The following is a 15377-nucleotide window of genomic DNA, read 5'->3' on the forward strand; positions in this document are numbered from 1 at the left end:
ACAATAGGGTTTACAAACAAGTGGGCTCTTTAGTGTTGAACTATAATGGTTTATGTCCTTTTCTAGCAAGGTTATCCCTTTGTGTTGTTGGTAATATTTCTGACCTTTTAGTTCACAATTATAGGTGGCTGGTTTGTTTGCCAAACTCTTATTCTGCCTCTTTAGCCACTTTGCATTCTCTTGGTATGCAAAATAATTATCTTTTTTTTACATCAGTTCGACATGCTTCATATTGAAGTTTCTGCCACTCTACTGCTTTTACATTAGTTCGGTATTCAAAAGACCTGCTTTGAGCCAGCGGGCGGTTACGGAGCGCTCCAGGGTCACAACGCCTGAGTGAACTCACCGACTTGCTGTGCGCATCCGCTTGCCTTGCTGCTCTTGGGTTCCTGATTTCTTCTGCTCCCGACGTTGGGCAAAACTGCGTTGCATGGTTTTTCGCGGTCCACGTGAGCAGAACAGGAGCGTTCGTGCTCCTAAGGCTCCCTGGTGCTCATCTGTCACTAGAGTTACCTTGCTTGGGGGAAGGCTTCTTGGCTTCACGCATCCCGCTGTGCTACCTCTTCAACCACAATCTTCAGAGCGGAAGTCTGTAAAAGCACTTCCTACTGCAAGACCTCTGCAGGAGCGATCTTCAGGGGGGAAGCTTGTACTTGTAATGCTTCCTGCATCACAATCTCTGCACCACATGTCTCCAAAGTAAAAGACCCTCTCAGAACTGGCATTCGTACTCCAAGCCACAATGGTTGTGGTGTCTGTTTCTTCAGATGCAATCCCTGCACTGTGGAGTTTTGGCCCTCACTCCACCTGCTACTCCTCTCTATTGCCTGCACATGAGGAGGCCTCTTATGCTTCTCAATCTCCCTCAGGTGTGGGTCATTAACACTACTAGACTGCAACTTGCAGTCTCGGGCCTCTGCAGCCCTCTTCTTCGTCCCAATACTGGGAATTATGGGAATTGAAGTACACAATGGAAAAATGAGCCTTTCTAATGGAAATATGAACACCATGTTCATTTCCGCCCTTAGTTATAGTCCCCAAAGGAATATTATAAAGATTCCCGGAAGGATTTAGCTTTACAGAGGAATAAGGGTCTTCAAGGTATAAATTGGTAATATTTAAAGACTCATCTTTATTATTCCCCTGGAAGTCATAGGAGTCTTGATCTTTAAGAATGTCATTAGCTTTAAAAGCGTTTTTCTTACAATGTTTTTCGCCAACACTCGGCTTGGGAAAATAAAAGCTCTTTGTGACAACAAGCCATTACATATTCTGGTATTAATGATCTTTCCTTCCTTAAGGAAGACAAATACCATGTTTCATCCCACAAGGTCCTCCTGTTCCCTTGGTGCCCTTCTCCTCCCAGGTTATCCTCCAGGCTAATACCACCCCCTGATCAGGATAAAGAAGCATCTGCCTTTCCCTGGCCAATTGGGAGGAAACTTTAGGTATGTTTTTTTGTGAGGACTCAGCAGGATTCATCAAATATCCCTCACAGCATGACATTTTGCAGTTTCAACCTTTCCATATTGTGCTATCCTACCCTAACTCAGTGAACAGATTATTACATTTAGTTAAATGTATTTTAAAATACAGGTTTTGTTTGTTCCATTTTATCAGAGACCCAAGAGCACAAGCCTAGCTCCAGTCTGATTCCTCCAATAAGCAAAGAAGTGGGCAGATTCAATTTTTTCGCAAGAATTGCTAACCAATTCCATTTTTTATTTCCAAGCAAATCTTATCCATAAACCCGTACTGTTATGTTCGCCTTATAAATATCAATTAAGGCTCACAGCATAAACCGTAGATATTTTCTTAAAATGATCTTCATTTCTGATATAAAGGTGCACACCTTTTGTTTCAGTTTGCTTTTCACAAGGTGAGCCTGTTATCTGTTGGCAATCAGGAATTACACAGCCACAATAGTGGCTGTGTAGTTATGGTTAAATTGCTAATCCCATAGAAAGAGCACTTTTTTGGGTGGCTTATAACTTCGCTCCCCCTGGACCACACCAAACTTTGCAAAAAAAGTATATGGCCCACTCTGAATTTTTCTGCAAAGTTTGGTGAGGTTTGGTCTAGGGGGGGGGCAAAGTTATAGGGAGGGGTCCTAAAATGTCTTTTTTTCCCACAGACTGAATGGGGAAAAACTTTGCTCACGCCTACAGCCCAAACCGCTGGACGGATTTTCACCAAAAAAGTGAAAATCTGTCCAGTAGTTTTTTTTTTTAAAACAACCAAAAAGTAGGTCACAAAAATTAATGATATCTATGTCCGCTCCACGGACACACTTCCCTGTTCGCTCTGCGGACAGGACACCGATTGGTTAATCGGCTTGCGTCATGTCCGCGGACATGCAACATTTCGCTGATTGGATGATGAAGAGCGTGAAGTGCGTCAGATTTTTGGAAACGTCTGCCATCTTGGATTGCTGACAGTGGCCGGTGTTCGCGGACATCGCAGTATTAACATATTAAAAAACACAACATTGCACTTGTCAAACTTATCAAATAATCTCTGGGGAGTTGAGGGGTGATGAGGGTGGGATGGGATATGGCTGCAAGAATAAAAAAAAATGGGTGGTTTTTGCCGCGGAAGTCCGCGAACAGTTTGGGTGTTCGCGAACAATAGTGAAAAGTTTGCGGACAGCTCAGCATTACAGGGTTGGTGAAATGCAGTTCTTGGATGGCTTATAACTTTGGCGCCACTTAATGGAACTGCATGATATTCTGTCAAGAGGGGGGTCCAAAAATATTGTAAAGGCTTATAAATGTGGTGCACTTTGACAAATCTACACAAAGGTTTCAAAAAGATTAAAGATCTAGATATAGATGTTTCTGTAAAGTCTGAATGGATTTTGTCAAGTGGGGGCTAGGTTATATGACGACTGTATGTGCATACATTTGACACTTTTGAAAAAATAAAACATGGGTGGATTTCCAGCAAACCTGCGTAAGGAGCATTGGCAAGGATCTACAAGCATGGTTTTGCAAATCTGCCAGTGTTTTATTATTTGACAAGTGTCATAATATAGCTACAAAAAATAGCGGTATACCTTTAGTGACTGAGGGGGTAGTCTGTGGTCATGGGCAGTGGCCAGATTGTCCGGGTCATGGAATAAGGTCATGATCCGGACAATCTGGCTACTGGCCATGACCACAAGGGACAAAACATAGGGTTAAAGTGGCAATGTCCACCTGGGACTGGCTTTGTGGTAAAGTAATTCGAAATTAGGATAGATCTGAAAGGGAAGAAAAATGTGCTTGTGGTAATATGTTCATAGGGTTCTCTTTTTGCCTTCTGCAGGCTGCTATGGAAAGCGAAGTGGGGCCGTGTATGGAACCCTTGCCCTCCCTTTCCATGGTGGCCATCTTGGAAAAGGATTTTCCTTCCTACACCGGGTCGCTGCAGGCGTCCGGGTGTAGGAAGTAAAATTCTCTTTTTTTAGCACCCCAGGTTCCCGCTTTGGGAATCTAGGGTTCTAATGGCCTTCATCCCCCATTTCAGGGGCTGGAATGGGGGGATAATGGGCCACAGACCTTGTTATCCACCCTCGCTTCGCTTGGGCTGATAACTTGGGCTGCTGGGCTGGTATCCACCGTTCCAGTTCCTGGAACGGAGGATGAACGCCTCAACATTCCCATTAACATAACACAAAATGCAAATGGAAATGCTGGAAAATCTTATTGAGTCTATGTACGTTACTGAGAAATATAAAGTAGATGGAGTCTATACATTTTTTTTAGTTCTATCTTTTAACTGTGAAAGGTGGTTCCTAAAGGAATATGTCTCTTGTTGTTTTTGGATGTATTTTATTTGGCAGGAGATCTGAGAACGAAAGGTGGGGAGGGAAATGAGGGAATAGGAACCAAACACTAATATGGAGGGGTAGGTGGATAAGGGAAAATGTTGCACGTGTTATTTCTAAGGTAGGGGGCACCGTTTCTCATGCTCCTTGATTACAGCAGTGGTGGTGGCTCTTGGGGAGGAGGGATGGCATTAGCTGATGTCATCATGTGGCGCGCCAGTGTATGGTCATGTAGCATTGTCCGGAAGGGCCGCTATGAAGTCAGATGTTCGTAGACGTCTACGGAGGCAAAACTAGTTGAAATAGTTGCAAAAAGTGTATGGACGTGTTAGAAATGATTCCAGAAGGTGGGAAATGGCAGAGTTTTAAGGTGACACTTTGTAAATTTGACACAAACATTGCTATATTGGGTAAGTATGACATTAGTAGGTTGTAGGAAAATAGCATGCACAGGTAAAAACCTATGAAATTCACTGAAAAAACTTTGTTAAAGGGGTGTTATGGTTAAGTTGCACTAATAAAAACCTATGAAATTCAATGGAAAAACTTTAAAGGGACGTTATGGTTATGTTGGACTAATAAAAACCTATGAAATTCAGTAAAGAAAACTTTGTTAAAGGGACGTTATGGTTCAAAGTAAAACCGAAAAACCCAAGAAATTCGCTAGTTATGGTAAGCTAAGCAACCATAACTCGTGCCACCAACGTGCATTGTTAAGACTAACACCCAGGACATCGAAGATGACATCACAAATGTCATTGATGACATCACATGGGCATGTACATTTCATGAAAAGTCTGTACAAGGGATTCTTATTATAATGTTGACAAAAAAAGTGTTAAGGATCATTGGAATAGATGTCATGGGCTATGTAGTGCATTAAGCAATGCATTGATATAAATAGCATTCTATCATGAAGCTCTTTACAGTATAATACTGTACTCATGTATAAACATAAGCATTGTGTGCAGCATACATGATGTAGGTGCAATATTCATAATCTTCCCATGTTAAATAGTGAAATGGTAAATGCTTTCTTATTAGAGTTTTTTGTACTGTGCAAAATGTTTAGATTTAAAAAGACTGGTGGCCAATACGCACCTGTCTCAAGCCCGGAGACGTCCCTATTTCTTTTCGTTAAAGGTTCCTCTGAGTTTAGTCTACTCTGTATGCTAGTATTTTTAACGAACAGCATTAAAATGTTTCTCTGCCCCATACGTATATTCCAGGAAGCCAATTTCTTCCAAATAAATGTCTATTTATGTAGTCAAATGCCACAATCAAGCTGAAAAAACAACACTGTCATGCCCGCAGACATTTTGTCTTTGGCCCATATAATTAATTCATTCATTCAACAAGGTCTCCAAGATTTTTCCTGGATTCCTTATTTGAATATACTGAATCTGACTCTATTTTCATCTCAATTTACAATATATTTTAAGACAAAAGCAGGCAAAACCTTACTACTTATGTCCATTAGGGATATTGGTCTATAATTCAGGCGGGACTGTTGGTCCCACTTATTTTATATCGGTACTATAATAGCTCTATCCTAGGAAGACAGAAGAGGGGACAATACCTGAGATTATCACATGCTTATATAGTAACATAAGAATCTCTCCCCAAAGAGATACATCAGCCTTGAAAATTGCGTTATAGATTCCATCCCATAGGCCCTGGATTTCTTTAAATTCCCTAACATTTCCTCCAACTACTCTAAATCAAAATAAATGGACCATAGTTGGGAATACTCGGGTCGTACAAAAGTCTCAGGATTGTTTGAATCAGTAGATCATTGCTTTAAATGTGCTACCTGTGTGGACTGTGCAATACAGTTGGCTTGTTTATAAGGTGGGATGTCTTCTTCTTTATTTAGTAGTGCCCAAATATCCCTATTCTCCCTCTTTAATACCAAGCACATAATTTGTTGTCCTTCTCTAACAATCACATGTATTCGCTCTACTTTTACCCAGTTTTTATATTTTTGTTTTATTAATTTCATCTTTGTTATGATATGATATGATATGGCATTTGTAATTCTCCTATACAGAAGTGTTTCAAGGCGTGGCGAGGCAAAAGGGGGGAACAGAGGGATAACAACAATATTACTAGGCCAGGTGACATTGAGATTGCGCAAGTGCAGGGGGAAGGGGAAAAGTGCAGGGGGGGAGGGGGCAGTGCAGTATATGAGAACAGGAAAAACAATAGAATAAATATAGCAATAAGTAAATGTGCAGCCAGTTGGTGACAAGTGCAAGGGTAAGTGCAGGCATCAGGTGTCAAGTGCTGGTACGGCGCTGTAGGGATACAGGAAAACAGTCCCCAGTGCAGGGGATGCCAGGGAGGCAGTGCAGGAAGGCAACTGGCAGGGAGGGGACCTGGGCCTGAGATCAGAGAGTGGCCAGGTAACCAGTGCAATTTCAGCCAGGAGTTCAGCAGGGGAGAGGAGTAGAGAAAGCAGAAGCAAAGAGGAAGGTTTTGAGGTGCTTCCGGAACCAGAGATGGTTCTCCTCACATTCCAGGGAGGCAGGGAGGCTGTTGCAGAGGGAGGCCCCAGCCGAAGAAAGAGATCTACCACCAACTCGTTGCTTGGAGAAACGACTGACCCTGAGGGAGTCAGAGGTGGATGAGCGAAGAGCTTCAGAAGGAAGATATTTATGAAGAGAGAGTTGAAGGTATTGAGTCCCTAGGCCCCAGAAGGCCTTGTGGACAATGTAGAGGGTTTCGAATTTAATCATCGGAGCCACTGGGAGCCAGTACAGAGATTTCAGTCCTGGGCAAAGGACAAGTCTCGCAGTCCTGTTCTGGATGAGTTGCAGAGGGCGGAGAGTAGAAGCAGGCAGATTTAGAAGGAGGCTATTGCAGTAGTCCAGCCTAGAGAGAACCAGAGCTCTGGAGACCGTGAGCTTCTGGGGGAAGGAGAGGAAAGGAAGAATACCTTTGAGGAGGTGCAGCTTGTGGGGTGACTTCTAGAGACGTCAGATATGTGAGGAGAGAAGGAGTGTGTGGGGTCGAAGATGACCAAGGTTTTTCGCCTCACAGGTGAGAGCAGGAAGAAGGCCAAGAGAGGCCGGCCAGAGAGTGACAGGAAATGAGGGAGCAAGTGTGCTGATGAGGAGAGTCTCCGTTTTACTGGTATTAAGGCAGAGGTCATTGGCGGCACACCACTCCTGGATAGCAGACAGTCATAGATAAGAGAAGGAGAAGAAGTGGCGGAAGTGAGCCTGAAAATGAGCTAAGTGTCATCCGCATAGCATTGAACGTTGGGGCAGAGAGCGGCATTGCGGTGGGAAAGAAGTGACAGGTATTGGTTGAACAGCCAGGGAGAGAGGTTAGACCCACGGGGAACACAGTTAGAGATAGAGGAGAGGAAGGACCCACGTTGGACCTGGGAGGGTTGATCAGAGAGGAAAAAGGTCAGCCAACCCAGGGCCTGATCTACGATACCTAGTTTATCACAGAGACAGTTGAGCAGGATGGCATGGTTGACCGTGTCAAAAGCAGAAGAGAGATCAAGTAAGATGAGGACACAGGGGGTGTTGGAGTCGAGATTGGGGAGCAGGTCTTCACTGATGTTCAGGAGAGCAGTTGTTGTGCTTCTGTAGCTCTTAAGCCAGACTGATGGTCATGGAGACAACAAACAGATTCAGTGTGGAGATTAAGCTGGGGGATGGCCAGCTTTTCCAGGAGTTTTCCCAGGAAAGCAGTGATGGAGATTGGGCGATAGTTAGCTGGGCAGCAGGGGTCGGCTGTGGGTTTCTTAAGAAGTGGGTGCACAAAGGAGTTCTTCAGGGGGAAAGGGGAGACTCCAGTGGCGAAGGAGTGGTTGCAGAAGTCATCCAGAGCAGGGGCCAAGGTGTCAATGTGGTCCTTGATGGTTTTGGAGGAACAGGGGTGAACCTGTTTTCACGAGACTTTCATAGATCGGACTTGTCTAGAAATCTTGTCTGGGGAGAACAAGGGAAAGGCAGAGAAGTCGGGAGGAGAGGTGGCCAAAGAATGGCTGGGAGAAGAGCAGGGAGTAGAAAGAGCAGGGGGAGATGAAAAGAGAGAGGACAGGATGTTCTGAGTTTTAGAGTTGAAATGAGAAGCCAGGGCCGGGCCGAGGGCCTGGGAGGGGACAGGAGAGGTAGAGACTGCAGCAGGATTTACCTGCTCCTTGCAGGTTTTAAAGAGTTCGGCCGAGTTGTTAGATGCCGCAGAGACGCAGAGATGGATATGGGCTCTCTTCTTGGTGCGGACTGAGAGCCGGTATGGCCTTTGGAGCAGGCGGCACGCAAGTTTGTCAGAGGATGTACCGGAAGCACGTCACTTCCTCTCAGCCATCCTGCACTTGCGTTTAAGGGTAGTGTGGAGTCGTACCAGGATTTGCACTTGGCTTTGGGCTTCAAGCGAATCCTGATGACAGGGGCAAGAACATTGAGAGTATCAGATATAGCAGAGTGCAGCATGGATAGGGCTGTGTCAAGGTGGGAGTCAGCCAAAGAGGGATGGGGTGGTAAGAAAGTGGCGGCGACAGCCTCAACTGACACGCTTCATGGGTTGGATAACCGAGAAGGTAGGTGGCAGTGCTGGAGTTGGTTTGGCCTGAGGGTTGGAGAGAGTGAATAGGGGGGAAAGGAGAAAGTGGTCATTCAAGGAGAGAGGAGTGGTGAGAGGGATAGAAAGTGGAAGGTCTGTAGGGATCAGAACATCAAGAGTGTGCTCTGCAGAGTGAGTTGGGCCAGAGGGGAGGATAGAGAGTGAGAGAAAGTTGCAGAGGTTGCGAAAGAGTCCAGAGAAAGAACAGGAAGCATCCAGGTGGATGTTAAAGTCTGCATGAAGGCTCCTCAATGTGTAGTCCCTCCTCTACATCTATTGATCTTAACACCATTATCATCTTCCTTTTCTTAGCTCTGATTTCTACATCAAATGGGTGTTTGTGCATTTCTAAGAATATTTTCTGAGATTAAGACTTCCGTTGAGATAGGGACCTTAGCCATTCTTGAACAGTTGTATTTAAGTTCTGGGGGGTACGACATTCTACTTTTCTTTCATCATTCCAAGTGTACCAAGATTTAGAAATGTACAGATTTACCATGAATATATTATTTGGGGACCACTTCAATCTGTTACTACTGTGATTAACAGCATGTTAGCTAAATTGCTATTAATCATGGTCATTCCATTAAAATTGTGATAAGATGTCAAATTTTATATAGAAGAATACTATACAATGATTTTTTAATATTCAAAATTAAACATTTGTCATACACAATAGACTCTAGAGGAAACATAAATATAATCAATGGTGGACTGCAGGGACATTTTTGACCATGTCTGGTTGCTTGGAATATCACCACATAAATTACCATTTCATTTAAATAATTCCGTTTGGACACACAGCTTGCCCAAAGTAGACCTCTTGTTAGTGTTAGTTGAGATCTACTTGATCTAATGCTGGTCCCATTCAGTGTGATAAGAATAGAATTATTTGCCAGGTCCAGTGTTGTGTCAAGACAGCTACAGTTGAAATCTCTGGCACAAATAATATTGGGTGAAGATCACTAATTGTGGATTTTGTGAAGTTCAGTTCTCAATTGGTCCTCAAATTCCACCTTCGGATTACAATATTCAATGTAATATGGGTTGGGATGATAGCTCGTGGGCAATACGTTTGGCTTGGAAGCAATACAACGTAGAGCAAAACAGGTTTGAATCCTGGTCCTGCGCTTAAAGACTTGTCTCTGGTACTAAGAACGTTACAAAAGATTAATTCCAGGTTCCATTGATCAGCGATGGGAAGCCAAAGGTATCATTATAATGGAGAGATTTTGACAAGTTTCTTCTTTCCACAGAAGCCCCACTCTCTATATCTAAGATCCTTTTGCAGTTCTCCAGAGGACTACCCTGAGTCTGAGTATTCAAAGAAGGGACATATAGTGCCGCTATTTGTTTTTCTAGACTGCAGCACCCTTCTAGTAAGGAGGTATTTTGGCTGACAGTTGTTGCTCTTGGTCGCTGTGGGGGTCAAATGTGTGCAGAGGAGAGGCTGGAGTAGAAATGCAATCTGCTTGCAAAATGGGCTCCCCCCTTGACCACTTGACTGTTTGTTTGCACTTCCTGCTGAGGAAAGAAAGTGGTAATTTTTACTGGGGCACATGTTTTCAGCGATTGAAGCGTGGTCTTAAGAGTTAATATCTTTACTCCTGAGGTTATAATTCCTTTTTGTTCCTTTTGTTAATGAAGAATTGTACAAGGAACTTTCAAAGGTTGTGCTGTAAATATGTTTAATAAGGCAGTGATAGAGGCAGGCCCCTTGGATTAATAAAATAAGATAAACCACAAACTGTTCCTGGGTTTCGCTTACCCAGTGATATATTTTCCTCTCCGACAGGAATGGACTTGTCCAATCACTTCTGGATTTAAGGAAAGGGTCGGTGGGAGAGTGTCGTAGGGATTGGAGCACCAAGACCAGGATTGCCCACTGCCAGTTTCTCCACCGGTTCAGCAGACCCCCCCTTGTCTTGCCTGCTTCCTTGCAGGGACTGCCTCTATGGCTGACGCTTGGCATAACTGTGTCTGCACTGTCTCTGCTCTGTCTCTGTCTCCCTCCAATTCCACGGCTCTTGCAAACTGGCTCCAAACACTCCAGCCACAAACCTCAAAACCTTAGAAAATGACTGTATGACTGCCCTTAATGTATAATCTTAGCTTTCTCTGGCTCTAGTGTGTCTTTCTACTTTCCCCTGCTGTCGCCCACCTCTCGTCTAACTCTCCTACTCTCTCCAGTTACTGATATTACTTCTCTTCATTTTTCACACTCCAGCTTCTCCTTTTGAATGGATTGTATCCTCTCACGTGCTCCTCGTCTTTCGATATCTTCCAGAAAAATACATTTGTCGTAGGGCGCTGTGCGTCGATGTGCTCGACTCAATGTCCCTCGAGGGCTTCCGTATGAGGAATATGTGGGAGGAACATAAAGTTGACAGAACGTTACCAGGGTTAGTTTAGTTTAGTTTCTTTATTTATACTTGCGCCGAACCCTGAGGTAACTGGGTGCCAGAGACTTAGAACAGGTTACAACAGATTATAGACATACAAGATAATAGCACTAAGTGCAAATGACCGGGTTACATGGTGGTCGAGGGACAGACACTGGAAACAATACAGTGGTGAGATAATGGTTAGTATGTCAGACAGTGGGAGAGTTCTTGTTGCGAGCCAGGACTTAGTTTTAGCTCTGAAGGTCCAAAAGGATGGTTCTGCTCTAAGGTTCACAGGTATAGCGTTCCATTATTTGACAAATAGGACCGGGAAGCTGGAGCCGCTTGTTTTTTTTTTTTTAAGGAAAATTTGGGAATGGATAGACAGTGAGAATACAACGTCCTGGTTGGTCTGGCTGATATGTGTTTGTTGAACTTGTCTGCCAGATACTTGGGGGCGTCGTTAGAGAGGCATTTGTGGACGATGACAAGTGATCTAAGGGTGATTCTGTTTCGTACAGGTAGCCAATGGGCATCTTGTCTGAATCTGGATATGTGAGAGTGCCGCAGGATACTCAGAGCCTCTCTGAGGGCATTATTCTGCAGCACCTGCAATTTGTTCAAATTACGCTCTCAGGTGCCGAGGAAGAGAGTATTGCAGTAGTCGACTTTTGAGAGAACTAGCGCTCTGGCTACGGTAATGCAGCTGGAAGGCGAGAGGAAGGCTTTGCAGGCATTGATGAGCTTATTTTTTTAAGCCGTGCAGGAGGTTATGGCATTTACTTGTTTTTTGAGCGAGAGTGTGGAATCCAAATAAACCCCTAAGGTTTTGATTTCTTTGGCCACTGTGATTAGTTTACCATCTATGTTGATGGAAGCGTAACGGGGGTCCAGTTTGTTTAGCCGTGGTTGGGAGCCAACGAGAAGGAGCTCAGTCTTCTCGTCGTTGAGGCATAAGCCGTGTTCTGACATCCAGGCTTGGATCTCCAGGTAGAGGTTGTTAATCCGTATGGAGTCCTCTTCATAGCAACCGGATAGGGTGATGAGAACCTGGGTATCATCAGCATAGTTTGTGTATGTGACACCCAGGTTCTCCAGCATGGGGTCTGGCATGGATTCACATGCTCATGAATATTCCCTGTCGTCAGGCTGGGAATCCTCGGTAAAGAAAAAACCAGTATCAGTTTCGTTTCTGATCTGTCTTTCGTAGTAACAACCAATCACTGGTCTCTGCGTCATACTGACCACAGCCAATGACTGCCCTCTACCTAAGCACCGCCTCTGGCAGCCATCTTCAGATTTTTACCGCACGTTCATGTGTTGGGATCCTCGTGCTATTGCTCTCGAGCGTTAGTGCTATTTTTTCACGTTTTTTCTCAAAAACTTCGTTTTTTCGGTCAAAAGAGCCTCAAGCTCCACCGACTCTCCATCCGATCAACGGGGACCCGTGTCGGATTCGTCTGCGCCCCTCAAGGGTGAAGATTTCGTCGAGCTACGCTTTTGGAGGACTCCAGAAGTTTCTCAGGCCCGGACATGGCCCAGGAGAAGGGATGCTCGACGCCCGGAAAGCTGTTCAGGGTCTGCCCTGGATGCCAGCTGCAGAACGTCTTTAAGGAGGACGAACACTCCTTTTGTCTCTACTGCTTACATGAGGACAAGACGCACGTGGAGAAGGACTGTGCGTTTTGCGGCAACATGTCGGAGCGGACCATGAAGGACCGCCATCAACGTCTCGCCAACTGACTGGAAGGGAAGAGCCCGTCAGGCGAGAAGAAGAAGAAGAAATCTGAGCGGTCTTCTAAGACCTTTGAGGACGCCCCGGCGACGGGGGTCCAACACAAGGCAAAGCACCGCGAGTCCGCTGGCACCGGGAGCGCCGAACGGTCGGGCTCTACGGGCGCCAGGCAGGGCGCACCCTCCCCGGCACCATCAACCACGAGCCAACGCTCTGGGTCGGGTAAGAGGAAGGCCGAGCACCCGGCGAAGCTCCTGGAGAGGCCCCGGTCGAGCTCGAAGGCCCCATCAGAGGGGGAGCGAGGCAGTGTCCCCCCCCCTCAAGGATAAGGCAGTGAGCGCACCTAAGGTGGTGAAGGCCTTAATCCATCCGGCCAAGCCCTCTATCGAAACTGTCGCGGCGGCCCTGGCTCAGCCTGTGGGGGCTACACCAGTGGTGGCGACCTCGGGGCTCAGAGTCTCCCTGCCACCTCGGAGGGAGTCCTCTTTTGTGCCCATCGATAGGGCCCCCGTGAAATCCCCCGTGGGGAAGAAAAAGGGGGGCAGGGCGTCATCGTAGATTCGGCCTCAACCTCGGAGGAGGAGCTGGTCGAAGTCTTAAGCCACGGCCTCGGCGTGGAAGAAGACCGGCCCGTCGGGATGGATCCCGACGCAGGTGACGACGACATCATCGAGGGTACCGACGGGGCCCCTGATCGCCCGTCGGATTCCCCTCTGCCAGCGCCGCGAGACAACTCGGCGGCCATTTTGTTGGCTATACAGTCCTTATGCTCAGAGATAAGGACGAGACTACCGTTGCCGACGGAACCTCTCCCGTCGGGGGACCCAGAACCGGGACCTTCTGGTGTTCCCCCTACCAAGAAAAGAAGGATCCACCCTCCACCTCCTTTTCAGCCGTCGCGCCCCTTCCAGCCCTCCTCCCCGTCCACCCGAGGGGATGATACGGGGACTGACACGGCAGCGACGGGTACGGACAACGAGGTATACGACGAGGATGTACCGTCGTCGCCTCCCACCAGGGCTTCTCCGCCCGACGAGATTGGATCGTTCCACTCCATGATCACCAGGGCATCCGAACTTTTCCAACTCTGCCCTGAGGAGAAGAAGAAGGAAGGTTTCCTTTATCAGCGGCGCGAGGCCAAGAGGAAGACGGTCCTCTCAGTGCCTCTATTGGACGACATTTGGGATGAGGGCCTCACCCTCCTCAAGAACCCTTCCACGACGCCAGCTAGAAGAGACCGGTACGAGAAGAAGTACCAGGTCCCGGACACGGCCCCCCTGTGCCTCCGGGCGCAGCCTACTCCGGACTCCGTCGTCTCCGCGGCGGCCAGGAAAAAAGCGGGGGGGGGGTGCGGCCTCCACATCGACTTCCCCACCGGACGGCGAGGGAAAGAAATTGGACGCTATGGGACGCAGAGTCATCTCGTCTGCGGCGACGACGATTAAAGCGGCCAACGCCTTGGCTATCGTGGCCCGCTACGACAGGGAGCTCTGATACAAACTGGCTCCCCTACTGGACTTCTTGCCGGACGACAAGAGGGCAGAGGCCCTGGAGATCCTGCAGGAAGGTGAGGTGGCTTCGGACCACGCCATTACCGTTGCGACAGACATCGCCGACACTGGGTTCCGCCAGTTGGGCAACGGCATTTGCCTTAGGCGGCGTGGATGGCTCAAGGCTACGGACTTCCGTCAAGACGTTCAGACCAGAGTCCTGGACATGCCCTTCGATGGGAACAACCTGTTTGGGAAAACAGTGGACGATTCCCTTCAGGCCATTAAAGCGGACACCGAGACGGCCCGGGCCCTTGGAGTTCTGCAACAACGACGGACGCCCTTTCGGAGCAGCGGAGGCAAGGGCGCCTCCAAAAGTTCAGGCGGCGGTTTTTCCACCTACCGTCAAGCGGCCCGCTCGTCGGCTCAGGAGGCCTACAGAGGACGAGGCAAGTCTGGCGGACCCCGCCGTCGTCGCCAAGGAGGTCAAGGCGGCAAAGCCTCGTCGAAGCAGGATTGAACCGACCGTGGGGTCGGGCCCCCACCGAAGCACCCCGGTTGGAGGCCGGCTGGCGAGATTCGTCAGCGTGTGGGAGTCCATCTCCACCGACCGTTGGGTGCTGGACGCCTTGGCCCAGGGCCACGCGCTCGAATTTCAAAGAAGGTGTCCGCGCGTCCCCCCCGTGGCCAGGAAAGAACTTCACGTCCCTCAACTTCTCCTGGAGGTAAAGGCGATGCTGAGGAAGGGCGCCATCGAACTCGTCCCAAAGAGACTTCGGGGCTCCGGAGTTTACTCGAGATACTTCCTCGTGAAGAAGAAGACGGGGGGATGGCGCCCCATCCTGGACCTGCGACGTCTGAACAAGTTCATCAAGGCGCAAAAGTTCCGGATGGTCACCCTCCAGCACGTCCTGGGTCAGCTGGAGGAAGGAGACTTCCTGTCGTCGTTGGATTTGGAGGATGCCTACTTCCATATTCCCATCCTAAAGGGGCACCGAAAATTCCTCAGGTTTGTGGTCCAAGGGCGTCACTACCAGTTCAAAGCCCTCCCCTTCGGACTACGGTCGGCCCCCAGGGTATTCACCAAGTGCCTTGCACCGGTGGCGGCGCAGCTGCGCCGCGAGGGGATCCACGTCTACCCCTACCTGGACGACTGGCTCATCCGAGCCAAGACGAGGGAGCTCGCCCTGGATCACACGGCAAGGACCGTCCGACTTCTCACGGACCTGGGATTCTCCGTGAACTACGCCAAGTCTCACCTGGTACCCGCGCAAAACGCACTGTTTCTGGGAGCAAAGCTCGACACAGTGTCTCTTCTGGCCTCCCCGTCGGAGGAAAGGACCAGGTCCATCCTGGGTGTCACGGCTCGCTCCCTTCGT

At 47.8% G+C, this 15377-nt stretch overlaps 1 protein-coding gene across 2 annotated transcripts in view; it reads left to right on the plus strand.

Annotated features, from left to right (window-relative positions):
- The window catches only part of WDR35 (WD repeat domain 35), a 1418193-nt gene that overhangs the window by 1038094 nt on the left and 364722 nt on the right, over positions 1–15377 (plus strand). The window lies entirely within an intron of this gene.

This window comes from Ambystoma mexicanum, chromosome 4p, assembly GCF_040938575.1.
Source record: "Ambystoma mexicanum isolate Mex_15411 chromosome 4p, UKY_AmexF1_1, whole genome shotgun sequence".
NCBI lineage: Eukaryota > Metazoa > Chordata > Amphibia > Caudata > Ambystomatidae > Ambystoma > Ambystoma mexicanum.